The sequence below is a fragment of the Phocoena sinus genome, chromosome 15, assembly GCF_008692025.1.
Source record: "Phocoena sinus isolate mPhoSin1 chromosome 15, mPhoSin1.pri, whole genome shotgun sequence".
Lineage (NCBI taxonomy): Eukaryota > Metazoa > Chordata > Mammalia > Artiodactyla > Phocoenidae > Phocoena > Phocoena sinus.
Genome location: NC_045777.1, coordinates 4046923 through 4065903, shown reverse-complemented (window position 1 = coordinate 4065903; position 18981 = coordinate 4046923). Strand labels below are relative to the sequence as shown.

Sequence of the window (18981 nt, the reverse complement as noted above, 5' to 3'; positions counted from 1 at the left end):
CACACATGGGTCAATCCCGCAGAACAAGTATATAACTCTTTTGGAACAGGGACCCATGTGGCCCAGTCTCAGAGCGGCGTCATGAGCACCAGATTCAGTGCAGTAAACAGCGAGTGGTTTATTTGATAAGCGAACAGCAAGGTTCTTTGCTTGGATTTCTCCAGCACTGGGGAGGGGATTCATGATTCACAGCAAAATGTGTAACGTTTCTTCTTTCTTTTTCCATCCACATTCCCCCGTCCAATGTCCCTCTTCTCCAAGCTCTGTGAAAAGTTCCTTCCTCTGTCCTGACCCTATCTCTCTCAATTGCTTTCCCGATCTCTGCGTCATGTCTTAGGCTGCTTAGAATAAAATTTCTCCTGTGGCCTCAAAAGCTCTACATCACTTGTTCTCTGCATGAACTCTGGCCTCATCTCCTAGCGGTTTGCTATTGTTCTCCTTGCTGTTGTTCTGCGCACCCATTAGCCTTCTGCTGTTTTTTTTTTCCCCCCCGGTACGCGGGCCTCTCACTGTCGCGGCCTCTCCCGCTGCGGAGCGCAGGCTCTGGACGCGCAGGCTCAGCGGCCACAGCTCACGGGCCCAGCCGCTCCGCGGCACGTGGGATCTTCCCGGACCGGGGCACGAACCCGTGCCCCCTGCATCGGCAGGCGGACTCTCAACCACTGCGCCACCAGGGAAGACCATTCTGCTGCTTTTAACTTGCCAAGTGAGTTCTCACCCCTGGGCCTTTTCACGTCACTCTCCCTCTGTCTGGAACGGCTTGTTCTCAGATTTCCCCACGGCTGAATCTTCCTTGTATTTCAAGTCTCCTCATCGTGGGTAATACCACTCCGTCTGTCTTTCTCCATCACACTTATCTCTGTCTGAAACGACCTCACTCATTTATGTGCATTCTTACTCATGACTATCTTTTGCTCCAAAATGTCAGCCCCATGAGGTCAAGGACCTTACCTGTCTTATTCTCCCCCGATCCTTTGACCTAGAACAGAATTTGGAACCTGACTGGTATTCAAGAAATATTTGGTGAACGTGTGGGTAACTGTTGAATGCAATTTCCCTGACACCTAGGAGGGGGTCTGTTTTCTTCTTCATTGCTTTTTTGATTGGTATCTGCCTGTTTGGTTTTGGTCCTTATTTTCTCCTCAGTCATCTTGATCATGTATCGCAGAAAAGGTAAAGAACAGTCTAGAGGAGAAAAAACATTCTCAGGTGGTGAGAAGTGAAGGGACAGACTGGACAAATCACAGCTTCTCATGGATAGGAAAACAGACTGGGCTGGACGCTCGCAGGCATCAAGGTTTGTGTCTGCACGCACCTGCACAGATGCCCACATTTGCATGTATGTGCATTTAACACCGTGACAAACACAGTGGCAACCAGAGATCGGTGTTGTGGGTAATGGCATGGGCTCTGGTGACAGGTGGGTTCTGGTCCCACCTCTATGATGTTTAAAACGAGGGCGTTTTAAGGTCAGGGGCTGAATGGCTTTAGGTCAGGGGCTGAATCTCACTGGGAATGATTTCTTGGAGGTCCAGGTAAAGAGGCCTCTGCTGCCCAGCTCTGGGGTGAAGAGTGCTGTGACAAGGTAGCCATGGGTGTCAGAAGGGGAGAGGACAGGTGCATCTGAACTTGACATTCCTGGGCTAGATGATCCATGATGGACATCTAGCTCTAAATCCCATCTCATCCCTTTGGGAATGGGAAGAGATGGGTTGGGAGCCTTAATTAAAGGGGCAAATTTTCCTACACTAGGAAACTTCATCTTTAGCATCTGTCTTCAAGAGGTGTGCTGGAAAACCTCTCTGGGAGGGTATGAAGCGATGGTGACCCTAGAGAATGTATGGATGAAGTGTGTGCTTCCCTGATGCTCCACCAATGACCCTGAAGTCCCTAGCACTAAAAATAAGTCCTGCAGGGAGCTGGGGATGGTGGTCCCTGTGCTGTAGGGAGAGGCGTATTGAGGTCAGGCTAGCTCTTCGCTCCGGCCGCTGGTGGGATTCTGAACTCTGGCTTTGGAGGGAAACTGGGTGGCTTATCATTTGAGCTCTGCTTCCTTCCAAAAAGGATTTGGGGGAGCTTACGCTAAGGATGCACCCAGAGGATGGGACAGTGAGAAAGAAAGCCAGAACCTGAGATCAGAGGCCACCAAGAGGAAAAGAGAACCAAATCTCTGGGGTCTCTCAGGCCAGAACTTGGAGTCGAGGAGCAGTCATCATTTGGTTTCACGAGGACAAAAGGATTCTTGGCTTGGAGAAGCAGCTGGCAGAAGCTAATATACAAATCTGTGTTTTAATCTGTTTATTGAAATGTTTAAACATATTGCTTTTGTAAATACATCCAAAAGACCCTGATTGACCAGTCTCCCGAGGGGTGGGGTGGAGTGGGGTCTCAGCCCCGGCATTTCGTTCCTCATCTGGACCAGTGAACCCTTCCCCTTAAAAAAAAAACAAGAAAACAAACTCCTTACATAAGAAACTTTTGAGAGTGGGTGGAAGGAGGAACCAGTTTTTCTTGCTATAGCTGAAACGTTAAGGCTTTTTCTTTCTAGTCTAAAACATTCATCTATAGAAACAGTGGGTGATGCCAACACAAATCACCTCAGGTGCTGAAATGATTTCATCTTTACACTCGATTAAAATCTGATAAGCCAAGTGCTCAAGAGGTACATCACGTCTTCCTAAAACGGGTACAACTTGTAGGGAGACAAAAGGGCCCACCTTCCCCTGGCTTTTCGTCTGTCACTCAGTCACTTTCATTCTCCGTGGCCCTGCGAGAGCACAGTCAGGGCGATTGTCTGGGGAAATGAACTGTGCAGGCAATTACGGCGGGAGAACATAGGAACATCGCGTGTGATGGGCCCTGGGAGGCTTTGAACCTTTCCCCGGATGCAGCACTGTCACAGCCCGGTGCAAGCCCGGAGCCAGCTTGATGGAACCATCTCCATCAGCCAGATGGGAGCTGTTCCGGAAAGGGTGGGGGGTGGCATTTATCCCAATAGCCTTCGCTGCCCAGGGAGAGGGGATGAGGACAGTTTTGGGGAAACTGTCTTGAGAGTCAGAAGGACATCATCTTGGCAAATTTCTGCTCACTGCCCACTGAGCCACAGGTCATGGCAAGGGGCGACTTTGTGCTTCCTCACTCAGCCCTCTCCAGAGCGGGTGTGGACCCGAGACACCAACGCAAACCCAGCCCATCCCTTTTGTCAGAAGAGTCTGAAGGGCTGGCACACAGTCTCACCCGACATTTCCCAAGACTGGTATGCAGACCCTGGGGGGTACTGTTTTTTAAAAAAAATTTTTTAACTTCTGTAACTTTAGGTGGGACCATTAAAATTTTTTTTAAATAAACTTTTTATCTTGGTATCATTTTCGGTTTACAGGAAAGTTGCAAAATTAGCACAGGGAGTTCTCATGTCCCTTTGCCCCCGTTGTGAGCATCTTACATACACACGGGGCGTGTGTCATGATGGAGAAGGTTGACGTTGATGAGTGACTGTAACTGAATTCCAGACGTTATTTGGATTTTCAGTCTTTCCCCGAATGCTGGGCTTCTGTTCTAGGAGCCAAGTGAGGGTCAAGGGATATCTTATTTATGTATTTATTTATTATTATTATTTTTATTTGCGGTACGCAGGCCTCTCACTGTTGTGGCCTCTCCCGTTGCGGAGCGCAGGCGCCGGACGCGCAGGCTCAGCGGCCATGGCTCACAGGCCCAGCCGCTCTGCGGCATGTGGGATCTTCCCGGACCGGGGCACGAACCCGTGTCCCCCGCATCGGCAGGCGGACTCTCAACCACTGCGCCACCAGGGAAGCCCAAGGGGTATCTTCTGATATGTCTTTTAAAAAAGTGACTACCCAGGTAGTTACTTTAATGGATATTACAAAAGTATACCATGACCACATCAACTGTGATTACAGCTTGCAACCAATTAAATGAGGAAAAACAGGTCGATCGGAAGAAATGTATATATAAATGAAGACGGTGTGCAGCTTGGGGATGCAGCTTCAGGCACGTGGTGGTCCAGCTCCCTCTCTTCACCGCTCTGCTGAAAGGGGGGCCATCGTGCAAGGTCCCCCAGAAAGCCGCTGGCAGAGTTCCGGCAGGAGGACTGGTCCAGTGGGAGACTCCCATGCCGGCACCCCTTCCACAATCCGACGGTGTCTCCCTTCTCAGCTGGAGGAAAGCAGGAGGTGGAGGTGAGGGAGACACCCTGTGGGAATAAAGTTTCCATTTCAATTATTCAGCTGAACCTTGACCCTTCATTATCATGGATGAGCAAAATCCCGCTGGACGTGCAGGCAGGTAATTGCACGGGCCACTCGTGTGATTACACTTGGGGGTGGGGGGCACTTTTCTATCTGCACAGAAATGAGAACAACAGCTGTAGGGATATTGTCACACGTCCATGGAGCGCTCCTTTCTACAGGGACTCTACAGGTCAACCTCGTTTCTCATGACACGTGGATCGTGATTACAAACCTCTTTGGACGATGAGGGCGTTAAGGGGAACTGAACCCAAGGAGGGAAGGGGCTTAAATGAAAATCCGAGTGTGTGTTCCCAAGAGCAGGCCGAGTCCCCCTGCCTCCCCCCGTGAAGCCTACCGTGACACACTTTGCATTTCATGAGCTTGGAGCCTCTGCGGTTTTCCAAGCCGGGCAGGTCCCACCCGCCTGGTAGGTCGTCTAAGTCCCTCAGTGCAAGATCTGGGTTTGGCTCAAGGCCAGAGAAATTTGATCGGGCTTGTCACTCAGCAGATATTGACCTTGGGCTGACATTGTGCAGGGTGGCAGAGGAACGCCCAGTCAATCACTTAAGACCCATGGGACAGGTAACCCGAGAAGGACAAGAGATGTGCTGTGAGGGTCCGTCTGGGGAGAGTCCAGAGGACAAGGGTGATTGTTCTGATGGGTCTTTCGTGCTCTCCGTTCTTCACAAATTGTCCCACAAACAACAAACAAACAAACACATCTGTTCATTTCCATTCATCTAACACAGCTTTGGGGATCCTGGTGCTGTTCTAGGCCCAGTTCAAGGCTTTGCAGAGGCCCTCGGAGGTCAGGGAGAGAAGGGCAGGCGGCAGGATGTGGGGAGAGAGCCTGCGCCTGGGGCCCAGCCCGGAGAGACTCGCCTTGTAGGAACTTCTGATCTGACTCACCCGAGGCCCCGAGAAGCACTTCTTGGCGCCCTGCTTGCCGGCGAGGCTGAGCCGGGTCGCCGGGCCCCAGATTTCCTGCACAGACTCATCCTTCTGCCGAGTCCTGGGTGAGGTGGGTGGCTGCTCTCAGAGTTACAAGAAGGGGGCCGGGGGCAGCCGCCCCACCCCCGTGGCTTTCTGCCACGTGACTGCATATCTGGGGACTGGGGAAGGTTCTGGGGGCTGAACCCCAAAGGCAGGGGGTCATTCTGCTCCCCCTGGCCCCGGCTTCTGGACAGGAATGTGTGTCGAGGAATGCAAGGGCCGTGCAGCATCGCCCCTTGTGTGCATTATTCTTCCCACCTGGTCTCCCTCAGACCCTCAGGGAGGGTCTGTCCTCCCTGTCCTGGTTTTGCTGCCTTTTCTTTCAGCTGCACCTAAGGGCCTTGCTTTAAAGAACAGTCATCACAGACTGCCAGTTTTGCCAAATGAGCCTTGCCCTTAACAAGAGAGTGAAATACCCTTTTTTGTTTGTTTCCTTGGGGGGAAAATGGCCCGGGAAGGCAAGTTCACAATCATTTGGAAATGACTTTTTTCTGTCTTTGTTGACTCTTGTCGCATGCTTAGTGGGCTGGTTATCTGCCGCCTGCTCTGGAGACTTGATTTATATGACAGTGCTCAGAAAAATTGGAAGGGGAGTGGTTATTTATTATCTTGAGATATAATTCACATACCATGAAGTCTTCCTGCTGAAGTCTATGAGTTACAGTGAGTTTTAGTCTATTCACAAAGTCGCGCACTCATCACTACCATCGAATTCCAGAACATTCCACCACCCTCCAAATAACCTCTGCACCCACTAGCAGTCACTCCCCTCCCTACCCCCAGCCCTGAGGAACTACAAATCTACCGTCTGTCTCTACAGATTTGCCTGTTCTGAACATTTCACATACGTGGAATCAGACAATATGTGGTCTTTGGTGTCTGTCTGGCTTCTGTCACTCAACACAGCAGTTCTGGGGTCCATCCACATCTTAGCAGGTGTCAGAACTTCATTCTCTTTTTATTGCCTGATGATATCCATGGCATAGATATGTCACATTTTGTTATATAATCATCCATTGATATATTTATTTTCAATTAGCTCCAAAGGATTTATTTATTTATTTATTTATGGCTGCGTTGGGTCTTCGTTGCTGCACACGGGCTTTCTCTAGTTGCGGCGAGCGGGGGCTACTCTTTGTTGCGGTGAGCGGGGGCTACTCTTTGTTGCGGTGCGCGGGCTTCTCACTGCGGTGGCTTCTCTTGCTGCGGAGCACAGGCTCTAGGCGCACGGTCTTCAGTAGTTGTGGCACCTGGGCTCAGTAGTTGTGGCTCACAGGCTCTAGAGCACAGGCTCAGTTGTTGTGGCACATGGGCTTAGTTGCTCCGCGGCACGTGGAGTCTTCCCGGACCGGGGCTCCCAACTCGGGTGCCCTGCACTGGCAGGCGGATTCTTAACCACTGCGCCACCAGGGAAGCCCCTTTTCTTTTTAAAGTAGCTTTTGTACAGGAAAACTTTCTCATTAATTTATCTTAACGAAGTGCTTTCACACTGTAACTTGAGAGCAAAAAAGGCAAATCAAAGTCCTTTTCAGATACAGAGACAGATTCATTCCTGAGGGCTTCCTTGGTTAAGCCTGGGGAAACGTCTGTCCCAGGTCCCGGCGAGAGGTGACCGGCCCAGCTCAGCCCTTTCTGCATTTCTTTCCATAGCTCTCTGCTTCTGGGAGTTTTACCCTACTCCAGCGGAAGGCCCAGCCCTTCAGCACGAGAGTTTGGCCTTTAGTTGGTACCAGTTCCTATTTCCGGTCTCCTCCTCTCCATCCCCTGGCCCGTGGCTGCCCTGCGGCCCTCTGTCTCCCTTTCAGGGATTGCGGAGCAGTCACACGCCTTTGACCTCGGTGCATTTTCAAGCCTCCCCAGCTTGCCTCTCGTTGGTGCTTCTGCCCAGCAAATTCTTATGCATCCTGCAACAGCCAGCCCACCTATTACCTCCAAGAAGTCTCCCCAGACCCTCTTCCCCGGGATTCCCATGATGCTTTGTTTATATGTTACGGCCGGGCGTGGTTCTATGATAGTTAGCAATGGGGGAGGTGTAGGTAAATAAATTGGAACGGATGCTGGTGTCGGTGCTGGGTTCTGGGGGGTGTCGGAGGGTCCCTGGGGAGGGGAAGGGACATGGGAGGTGTGGTCATGCGACCCTGTCGAGGCGTTGCCTCTGGCTCTGTGTCTGTCTCTTTCCCATTCTTACCTGCACGCGACCTGTGTGTGACCTCTTGCACGCCTGGTGGCTCAGACAGCCAGGGAGGTGCCTGAGCATTGATGCGGGGTGTGCGGGGGCTGGAAGCCACGTGAATCCGCATGATTTTGTTCTCCAAAGACCAGCTCGCTCAGCCAGATAAGATTCCGATTCCTCCCCAAACCCAATCTAGCTGCACAGGAGGCTTAGATACATGACCAGCTGGATGTTATTGATGGCGAAGTGGGGTAAGGAAGCACTCCTCTCCCCAGTGGAAATAAATGGCATATTTTAAAGCAACAGGAAACTGGCCTAAACAAGTTAACGCACCACCAGTCTACACGGCCAGTTTTGCATCTGGTCTGCCCTGCGTCACCCCCAAACGTATCTCTTTTCATTCTCTCATATTCTGGCTTAGAGATTCCTTTTTTTTTTTTTTTTTTGACAATACCAATAGCTGCAATATTTTATTTTATTTAATTTATTTATTTTTAAGAGCTCAGATTATCTTTTTTATTGAGATGTAATTCACATATAACATTACATTATTTTTATAAAGATTCAATATCTGTATACATTGCCACATGTATAATGATCTCCACAATAAGCAGCCACAATATTTTAAAATTGAAGTATAGTTGATTTACAATGTTGCATTAGTTTCAGGTATACAGCTAAGTGATTCAGTTTTTTATATTTATGTTTGTATACATGTATTCTTTTTCAAATTCTTTTCCGTTATAGGTTATTACTAGACATTGAATATAGTTCTCTGTGCTATGCAGTAGGTCCTTGTCATTTGTTTCATATACATTGGTGTATATCTGTTAATCCCAAACTCCTAATTTATCCCTCCTTACCCTTTCCCCTTTGGTAACCATGTTTGTTTTCTATGTGGCTTAGAGATTCAGTTTGCCTCTCAACCTCCACCACTGAGAATAATTATTTTTATTTATGTATTGAATTCTGATATATTGTATTTTTACATGTTTATGGATTGTACTCACTGTACTTTTTCACGTTCCATCACTCCTGTGTTTGCTCCTTCCAAAGTCAGAGAGAGCAGGGCAGGAACTAGGGTGGGGAGACAGAGGACTTACCATGGATGCAGAATTTAGGGGCACCCCAAACTGAGTCACCAAGACAATATTTTCGTGCAGTATATTGAAAATAAAAATTAATGCAAACTATTCCATATTGAACAAAATATTGACATTTTAAATAAAGACGGCATCACAGAGATCCTTGTGAGGCTTCTCACCATCATCACCTGCAGTGGAGATGCTCAATCTGGGCCCTCGGGAATCTCCAGCGTTAATACGTGAAGAGGCTCTGCTGATGATTTTTCCAACCGCATCTCCAGGAAAACGACCAAACTGGCTCTAATTCTTACCAGCCTCCACAGAATAACCATATCTCTGATGCACCGGGTGCCACACCTTCATTTCCCAGCAGCAGGCTCGGTGGCCGGGTTGCTAGATCAATGGTCACAATTACTAAAGGCCTCAGCTGAGCTCTATTTTCTTCCCCCCCTCTGCGGCTCTTTCTTCCTGTTTTCTAAGCGTTGCTACTGTGACATTAAGTGATGTATAGAAAAGAATTGACTTCCTGTTTCTGAGCCAGCCCGAGTTTCGTCTCTGCTTGCATCTCCTCCAGGTGGTTCAAAATGGTGCTTTTCTCAGTTAAGCCCGGCGTTGACTCAAAGGCCAAGCCATGGGAGGCCATCCTCTTTTATTTTATTTTCTAAGATGCAGGGAGGATTGCCTCTGTCCTCTGAGATGCTGCCTGCAGAGTAGGGACGGGAGAGGATGCCTGAGACGGCCGTCTCAGCAAAGAGAGTGGGAGGAGGGCTGGGCCAGTGCCTCTCTGCTCTGGGGCGCCTGCCCACTTGTCTTTTCTGGGGCTATGGATGTCTCCCCAGTTTCAGGCCAGGTCATTCGTGTTTGAATCGGAGCACCACTGGCTGCAAGCACATCTCTCTTCATCAAGGTATGTAACATACTCCACAAGATAAGTCTATAGAAGATCCTGGTTAAAAAAAAAACTTTTTTACGTTGTGCTCTTAATGATATATTTACCTTCAAGCGCGCAGTTAAAAAGAAAATGCTACGTAAAACTGGGCCTGACCCAGTTCAGTAATTGTCTTGTGTGCCTGTCACAACTGTTATTTTTGTCGGAATATTTACTGCAAATCATAATGGCTGTCAGAAACTGAGTCCACAATCCGTGTTCCACTGAACACAGAACAACCTATAAGGAAATTCGTTGCTTTATAAGCAGTTCTTTTTGTTTTTTCAATGATGGACCTAATTAAACTGAAGGTGTGAATTGGTTAGAAACATCAGTTCTATTAGCCCAAGGGTTAGAAAAATAAAACATACAGTATAATCTAAATATCAAGGTATTTGATAGCGACACTATTTTTAGCATTTCTACTGATCAACCACCCAAGGATAGCATTTTTCAACGAGATTTACAAGGGACCCTGGACCCTGGACCACGTATTTATACATATATTTGGCTTCCCTTCATCCAGAATAGCTAAAAGCTGGAGGGTCTGTCAGATAAGCCCTGGGGCGCATATTCTGAGAGGTGGCTGGCTCCTCTGTTCCCATAGCAAATCTTTCTGTGAGAATGAAAGCAGAGATGTTATCTGCCAGAATGCAAGGGGAGACAGGATGCAACTAAGAAAACCGATAACATCAGCTGACTGGGAAAAGCAGAATAAACGTCAGGGCTGGTTTAAAAGAATGTGCTTGTTAACTACCCTAATTCTATTGCCCCAGCTAAGGGCAAGCTTTTAGGATCACAAGACTGATATCCATCAGAGCAAGTGTTTAGCTTCTGCAGAAGGCTTGGGGGCTGTGGGAAGATTTTGAGAAGCCAAGAGATGAAGGGTTGCTTCCTCAGTTTTACTTTGACCAGGAAGTCGGGGGAGGGGAACCTCCCAGAACCTAAATAATCACTGCCTGGTTGCCAAGAGGAAATGAGGCCACCAGGAGGGGCAAACGGGTATCAGCCAGAGGCCTTTCTCGTGGTAGAAACCACAAGCATGTATGCAGAGAACCAAGATAGTGGAAGGAGGTGGGGAGGTCTGTGTGTGATTAAGGGGGAAAATCCCAACGTGGAATGCCTACCACCCATACATTCACTGGTTGTCTAGTCCTTTGAACAAGTGGACATGAGCCCCACCCTTTAAAGAAGGAAAACATGGCTTGAGAGTCACGGTGACTTATTCAAAGTCATAGAGTTTGGGAATTCCCTGGTGCACCAGTGGTTAGGACACGGGGCTTTCACTGCTGTGGGCCGGGGTTCAATCCCTGGTTGGGGAACCAAGATCCTGCAAGCCACGCAGCGTGGCCAAAAAAAAAAAAATGATGTTTTACATTACTTTCAAACATAATTTACAAAGTCATAGAGTTTGAAAGGAGCAGAGCACAGGTTCAAAGACAGGTCTCGTCTCCGAGGTCTGGGTGTTCCATCCTTCTGGGTGTGGCTCGGCAGGGATGGTCGAGTGGTTGATGATGTGAATGGTTGCGTTCAGGAATCTCTGCAGAGTCCGCTGGGGGCATCCCTGCTTTGACTTGCAACCGAGTGAGAGGTCTTTGAGGGTCTTCGTTGCTAGCGTTGTATTTTCATTGTGATCATTTGCATTCATACAATGGCGGAGCCTCTCCATATATGGCGGTGATGTCAAATGTCCTCTGATATAAGCGTACCTGAGGACAAGTGAGTGGACCCAAAGAAAACAAAGCCAAGGAAAATGATGTGTGTTGAGTCAATGTTTCTCCAAGGGCAGCCCAGGCCTAGGGACGTGGTTTTAGGTCAACTCTAGATGCTGCAGTAAATAACATGGACTCACACACTGTGAAGGTTGTTTCCTGTTTCAGTGCCCTCTCTTTTTATTTATTTACTTACTATTTATTAGGCTTTTTTGTTTTGAGATAATTGTAGATTCACAGGCAGTTGTAAGAAATAATCCAGAGAGAGCCCATGTACCTTTTACCCAGTCCCGCCCCCCATGGTAACATCTTGCAAATCACAACCTGAATATTGATACAGTCGAGATACAAACTATTTCCATCACCACAGGGATCTCTCATGGCCACACCCACTTCCCTTCTGCTCTCTTCCTCTCAACCCCTGGTAACCTTTCATCTGTTCTCCAGTTCCATAATTTGTCATTTCAAGAATGTTATATAAATGAAAAAATAGAACTACCATATGACCCAGCCATTCTACCCCTGGGTATATATTTGAAAGAAACAAAAACACGAATTCTAAAAGATCCACACACCCCAGTGTTCATAGCAGCGTTATTTACAATTGCCAAGACATGGAAGCAACCTAAATGTCCATCAATGGACATTGGATGAATGGATAAAGAAGATGTGGTACATATATATACAATGGAATATTACTCAGCCATAAAAATAACGAAATTTTGCCATTGGCAGCAACATGGATGGGCTTGGAGGGCGTTATGTGGAGTGAAATGTCAGACAAGAGAAAGACATAGTGTATAATGTCCTGCATATGTGGAACCTAAAAACTACAACAAACTAGTGAAGAAAACAAAAAAGAAGCAGACTCACAGATACAGAGAACAAACTAGTGGTCACCAGTGGGGAGAGGGAAGGGGGAGGGGCAATAGAGGGGGAGGGGATTAAGAGGTACAAACGATTGGGTATAAAATAAGCTACAAGGATATATCGTACAACACGGGAATATAACCAATATTTTATAATAACTAAATGAAGTATAACCTTCAAAAAAATCACTGTTGTACACCTGTAATTTATATCTAAGGTTATACATCAACTACATGTCAATAAAAAATGGAAAAAGTAAAATAAAATCTAGAAAAGAAGAAGAATGTTATATAAATGAAATTACAGTGTGTGGCCTTTGGGTCTGGATTTTTTCATGTAGCATAATTCTCTGGAGATTCATCAAAATTGTTCACTCCTTTGGATTGCTGAGTATATTCTATAATATAGATGTTCCACAGCTGGTTTAACTATTTATCTGTTGAAGGACATCAGGGCTGATTCCAAATTTCAGCTATTACACATAAAGCTACCATGAACATTTGTGTACAGGCTCCTGTGTGAACTTAAGTTCTCATTGCTCTGGAATAAAAGGCCAGGAGTGTAATTCCTGGGTTGAATTTAGTGGTATGCTTAATTTTTTTTTTTTTTTTTAAAGAAACTGCCTAACTTTTTTCCAGAATGGCCTTTCCACTTCATACCCACACCAGCTAATCATCTCATATTTCCACATCCTCGCCTGCTCTTGGTGTTATCACTGTTTTTCATTTCCGCCATCCTGACGGGTGTGCAGTGACAGCTCGCTGTGGTTTTCATTTGCATTTCTCTGATGGTTAATGGTGCTGAACGCCTTTTCATGTGCTTATTTCCATCTGTATATCTTTGGCGATGTGTCTCTTCATGTTTTTGCTCATTTTCTGATTGGATTGTTGTTGAATTTTTTTAATTTAATTTTTATTTTATATTGGAGTATAGTTTGAATTTTTTTTAATGTTAAGTTTTCATACTCTAGATCCGAGTCCCTGGTCAGATATATGGTTTACGAATATTTTCTCCTGGTCTGTAGTGGGTGTTTTCATCCTCTTCAAAGCAGGGGCTCTTGTAGAGCAAATATTTTTAATTTTGATGGGGTCCAGTTTATACATTTTTCTTCCTATGGCACATGCTTTTGGCATCAAGTCTGAGAACTCTTTCCTATGCCCTGGATTCTGAAGATTTTCTCCTATTTTTTTTTTTTTTCTAGAGCTTTACAGTTTTACAGTTTCCACTTAAGCTTGTTTCACATTTAGAGTTAATGTTTGTATAAGTAAGGTGTGAGGTTTAGTTGAGGTTATTCTGTCTATGTATGTCAATTACTCCAGCACCATTTGTTGAAAAGGTTACCCTCCCTCCACCAAATTGCTTTTGAACCTTTGTTAAAAATCTGTTGGGCCTATTTGTGTGAGTCTTTTTCTGTTTTTTAAAACAGTTCTGTTCAATTGATCTATGTGTCTGTTCCTCTGCTGATACGACACTGTCTTCATTACTGTAGCTCTGTAATGAGTTTTCAAATTTATTGAAAATTTAGACTGATGCCTCCCATTTTATTATGCTTTTTCAAAACTGATTTATTCTAGTTCCTTTTCCTTTCTCTATAAATTTTCAAATAATCTTGTCTATGCCCACCAAAAAAATCTTACTGGGATTTTGACAGGAATTGAATTAAACCTGTAGATCAATTTGGGGAGAACTGACATCTTTACTATGTTCAGTCTTCCAATCCACGAACATAATCTACCTCTTATTTATTTAGATTTTCTTTGAGTTTTTCATCAGTGTTTTTTAAATAGGTCCTGGGTATGTTTTGTTAGTTTTACACTTAAGTATTTCAATTTCTTGAGTGATTACAAATGGTATTGCATTTAAAATTGGGGTTTCCAACTGTTCATTGCTAGTATATATAAGTAGGATTGATTTTTGTATCTCAAGACTTTGCTGAACTTGCCTATTAGTTCTAGAAAAAAAATTTTTTTCCTTGGGATTTTCTACGTAGACAATCATGTCATCTGCAATTAGGGACAGGTTTTATTGCCTCCTCTCTTGTCTGTATGTCCTTTATTGCCTTTCTTGCTTTGTCGCACTGGCTGGAATTTGCATATCTATGTTATGTGAAAGGGCTGGGTTGCATCTCTGTCTCATTCCTGGTCTTTGGGAGGAAGTATTCAGTTTTCTGCCATAAAGGGTAACGTTTTTTAGATGCACTTCATCAAGTCGAGAAGCTTTCCCTCTATTTCTATTTTCTTTTCCTTTTTTAAAAAAATGAATTTATTATTTTTAATTTTATTTATTTATTTCGGCTGTGTTGGGTCTCAGTTGCGGCACGTGGGATCTTTCGTTGTGGTGCATGGGCTTCTCTCTAGTTGTGGCATGTGGGTTTTCTCTCTCAAGTTGTGGCACACGGGCTCCAGAGCACGTGGGCTCTGTAGTTGAGGCGCATGACTTCAGTAGTTGTGACCTGGGTGTAGTTTCCCCACGGCATGTGGGATCTTACTTCCCTGACCAGGGATTGAACCCGTGTCCCCTGCATTGTAAGGCAGATTCTTTACCACTGGACCACCAGGCAAGTCCCTATTCCTATTTTCTGAGAGATTTTATCATGAATGGGTGTTGACTTGTATCAAGAGCTTTTTCTCCAGCAATTGATAAATCATGTGATTTTTTTTCTTTGCCCTGTAAACATGGTGGATTACACTGTTGCGGCCCTGGGGCCCTGGGTCATGATGTGTAATTCTTTCTATATTGTAGAATCTATTTGCTGACATTTTGTGAAGGATTTTGCATCTATATTCAGGAAGAGATAGTGCTCTGTAGTTTGTTTGTTTGTTTTTTTGGACTGTCTTTGTCTGGTTTTGGTGTTACGGTAATACCTAGTTTCATGAAATTAATGGGGAAATGCTCTCTCCTCTTCTGTTTCCTGGAAGAAGTTTTGTAGAACTGTTGTTAATTTTTCTTTAAACTCTAGGCAGAATTCTTTGGGTCCATTAGGACCTGAAGACTGCTTTTGGGGGAGTTTTAAAATTACAAATTTTTTCTGCTTATTAGTTACATGGCTATTCAAATGATCTCTTTCGTATCTGGTGAATTTTGCTACTTTGTGCTTTTTGAGAAGTTGGTCCATTTTATTTAAGTTATTGAATGTATATGGATAGAGTTATTCATGGTATCCCTGCGCTGTCCTTTTGATACTTACAGGGTCGGTCATGATATTCTGTTTCATTCCTGGTGTTGGTAATTTGTGTCTTCTCTCCTTTTTCCTTTCTAAATCTTGGTAGAGATTCTAAAGATCAGTTTTATTTATTTATTTATTTTTAAACATCTTTATTGGAGTATAATTGCTTTACAATGGTGTGTTAGTTTCTGTTTTACAACAAAATGAATCAGTTATATATACACATATGTTCCCATATCTCTTCCCTCTTGCGTCTCCCTCCCTCCCACCCTCCCTATCCCACCCTTCCAGGCGGTCACAAAGCACCGAGCTGATCTCCCTGTGCTATGCGGCTGCTTCCCACTAGCTATCTACCTTACGTTTGGTAGTGTATATATGTCCATGCCTCTCTCTCGCTTTGTCAGAGCTTACCCTTCCCCCTCCTCATATCCTCAAGTCCATTCTCTAGTAGGTCTGTGTCTTTATTCCTGTTTTACCCCTAGGTTCTTCATGACATTTTTTTTTCTTAAATTCCATATATATGCGTTAGCATATGGTATTTGTCTCTCTCTTTCTGACTTACTTCACTCTGTATGACAGACTCTAGTTCTATCCACCTCATTACAAATAGCTCAATTTCGTTTCTTTTTATGGCTGAGTAATATTCCATTGTATATATTTGCCACATCTTCTTTATCCATTCATCCAATGATGGACACTTAGGTTGTTTCCATCTCCGGGCTATTGTAAATACAGCTGCAATGAACATTTTGGTACGTGACTTTTTTTGAATTATGGTTTTCTCAGGGTATGTGCCCAGTAGTGGGATTGCTGGGTCATATGGTCGTTCTATTTGTAGTTTTTTAAGGAACCTCCATACTGTTCTCCACAGTGGCCGTATCAATTTACATTCCCACCAACAGTGCAAGAGGGTTCCCTTTTCTCCACACCCTCTCCAGCATTGTTTCTAGATTTTTTGATGATGGCCATTCTGACTGGTATGAGATGATATCTCATTGTAGTTTTGATTTGCATTTCTCTAATGATTAGTGATGTTGAGCATTCTTTCATGTGTTTGTTGACAGTCTGTATATCTTCTTTGGAGAAATGTCTATTTAGGTCTTCTGCCCATTTTTGGATTGGGTTGTTTGTTTTTTTGCTATTAAGCTGCATGAGCTGCTTATAAATTTTGGAGATTAATCCTTTGTCAGTTGCTTCATTTGCAAATATTTCCTCCCATTCTGAGGGTTGTCTTTTGGTCTTGTTTATGGTTTCCTTTACTGTGCAAAAGCTTTGAAGTTTCATTAGGTCTCATTTGTTTATCTTTGTTTTTATTTCCATTTCTCTAGGAGGTGGGTCAAAAAGGACCTTGCTGTGATTTATGTCATAGAGTGTCCTGCCTATGTTTTCCACTAAGAGTTTGATAGTTTCTGGCCTTACATTTAGGTCTTTCATCCACCTTGAGCTTATCTTTGTGTACGGTGTTAGGGAGTGATCTAATCTCACACTTTTACATGTAACTGTCCAGTTTTCCCAGCACCACTTATTGAAGAGGCTGTCCTTTCTCCACTGTACATTCCTGCCTCCTTTATCAAAGACAAGGTGACCATATATGCATGGGTTTATCTCTGGGCTTTCTATCCTGTTCCATTGATCTATCTTTCTGTTTTTGTGTCAGTACCATACTGGTTGATTACTGTAGCTTTGTATTATAGTCTGAAGTCAGGGAGCCTGATTCTTCCAGCTCCATTTTTCGTTCTCAAGATTGTTTTGGCTATTTGGGGTCTTTTGTGTTTCCATACAAATTGTGAAATTTTTTGTTCTAGTTCTGTGAAAAATGCCAGTGGTAGTTTGATAGGGATTGCATTGAATCTGTAGATTGCTTTGGGTAGTAGAGTTATTTTCACCATGTTGATTCTTCCAATCCAAGAACATGGTATATCTCTCCATCTATTTGTATCATCTTTAATTCTTTCATCAGTGTCTTATAACTTTCTGCATACAGGTCTTTTGTTTCCTTAGGTAGGTTTATTCCTAGATATTTTATTCTTTTTGTTGCAATGGTAAATGGGAGTGTTTTCTTGATTTCACTTTCAGATTTTTCATCATTAATGTATAGGAATGCTAGAGATTTCTGTGCAATAATATTGTATCCTGCTACTTTACCAAATTCATTGATTAGCTCTAGTAGTTTTCTGGTAGCATCTTTAGGATTCTCTATGTATAGTATCATGTCGTCTGCAAACAGTGACAACTTTACTTCTTTTCCGACTTGGATTCCTTTTATTTCCTTTTCTTCTCTGATTGCTGTGGCTAAAACTTCCAAAACTATGTTGAATAAGAGTGGTGAGAGTGGGCAACCTTGTCTTCTTCCTGATCTTAGTGGAAATGCTTTCAGTTTTTCACCATTGAGGATGATGTTGGCTGTGGGTTTGTAATATATGGCCTTTATTACTTTGAGGGAAGTTCCCTCTATGCCTACTTTCTGGAGGGTTTTTATCATAAATGGGTGTTGAATTTTGTCGAAAGCTTTCTCTGCATCTATTGAGATGATCATATGGTTTTTCTCCTTCAATTTGTTAATATGGTGTATCATGTTGATTGATTTGCGTATACTGAAGAACCCTTGCATTCCTGGAATAAACCCCAGTTGACCATGGTGTATGATCCGTTTAATGTGCTATTGGATTCTGTTTGATAGTATTTTGTTGAAGATTTTTGCATCTATGTTCATCAGTGATATTGGCCTGTAGTTTTCTTTCTTTGTGACATCCTTGTCTGGTTTTGGTATCAGGGCGATGCTGGCTTCGTAGAATGAGTTTGGGAGTGTTCCTCCCTCTGCTATATTTTGGAAGAGTTTGAGAAGGATGGGTGTTAGCTCTTCTCTAAATGTTTGATAGAATTCGCCTGTGAAGCCATCTGGTCCTGGGCTTTTGTTTGTTGGAAGATTTTTAATCACGGTTTCAATTTCAGTGCTTGTGATTGGTCTGTTCATATTTTCTCTTTCTTCCTGATTCAGTCTTGGCAGGTTGTGCCTTTCTAAGAATTTGTCCATTTCTTCCAGGTTGTCCATTTTATTGGCATAGAGTTGCTTGTAGTAATCTCTCATGATCTTTTGTATTTCTGCAGTGTCAGTTGTTACTTCTCCTTTTTCATTTCTAATTCTATTGACTTGAGTCTTCGCCCGTTTTTTCTGGAGGAGTCTGGATAATGGTTTATCAATTTTGTTTATCTTCTTAAAGAACCAGCTTTTAGTTTTATTGCTCTTTGCTATCGTTTCCTTCATTTCTTTTTCATTTATTTCTGATCTGATCTTTATGATTTCTTTCCTTCTGCTAACTTTGGGGATTTTTTGTTCTTCTGTTTCTAATTGCTTTAGGTGCAAGGTTAGGTTGTTTATTCGAGATGTTTCCTGTTCTTACCTGTTTCTTAAGGTATTGTATTTCTTAAGTATTGTATTGCTATAAACTTCCCTCTTAGAACTGCTTTTGCTGCATCCCATAGATTTTGGGTTGTCGTGTCTCCATTGTCATTTGTTTCTAGGTATTTTAAAATTTCCTCTTTGATTTCTTCAGTGAGTACTTCATTATTAAGTAGTGTATTGTTTAGCCTCCATGTGTTTGTATTTTTTACAGATCTTTTCCTGTAATTGATATCTAGTCTCATAGCGTTGTGGTCAGAAAAGATACTTGATACAATTTCAATTTTCTTAAATTTACCAAGGCTTGATTTGTGACCCAAGATATGATCTATCCTGGAGAATGTTCCATGAGCACTAGAGAAAAATGTGTATTCTCTTGTTTTTGTATGGAATGTTCTATAAATATC

General features: G+C 43.9%; 1 protein-coding gene across 16 annotated transcripts in view; it reads left to right on the top strand.

The window, feature by feature from the left end:
• Nucleotides 1-9047: 9047 nt before the first annotated feature.
• ZNF831 (zinc finger protein 831) overlaps nt 9048-18981 on the top strand; it is a 174068-nt gene continuing 164134 nt past the window's right edge. For all 16 annotated transcript variants that reach the window (XR_004345756.1, XR_004345755.1, XR_004345757.1 and 13 more), the window contains exon 1: nt 9048-9405. The gene's annotated coding sequence lies outside the window, so the exon portion shown is untranslated. The remainder of the gene's footprint in view (nt 9406-18981) is intronic.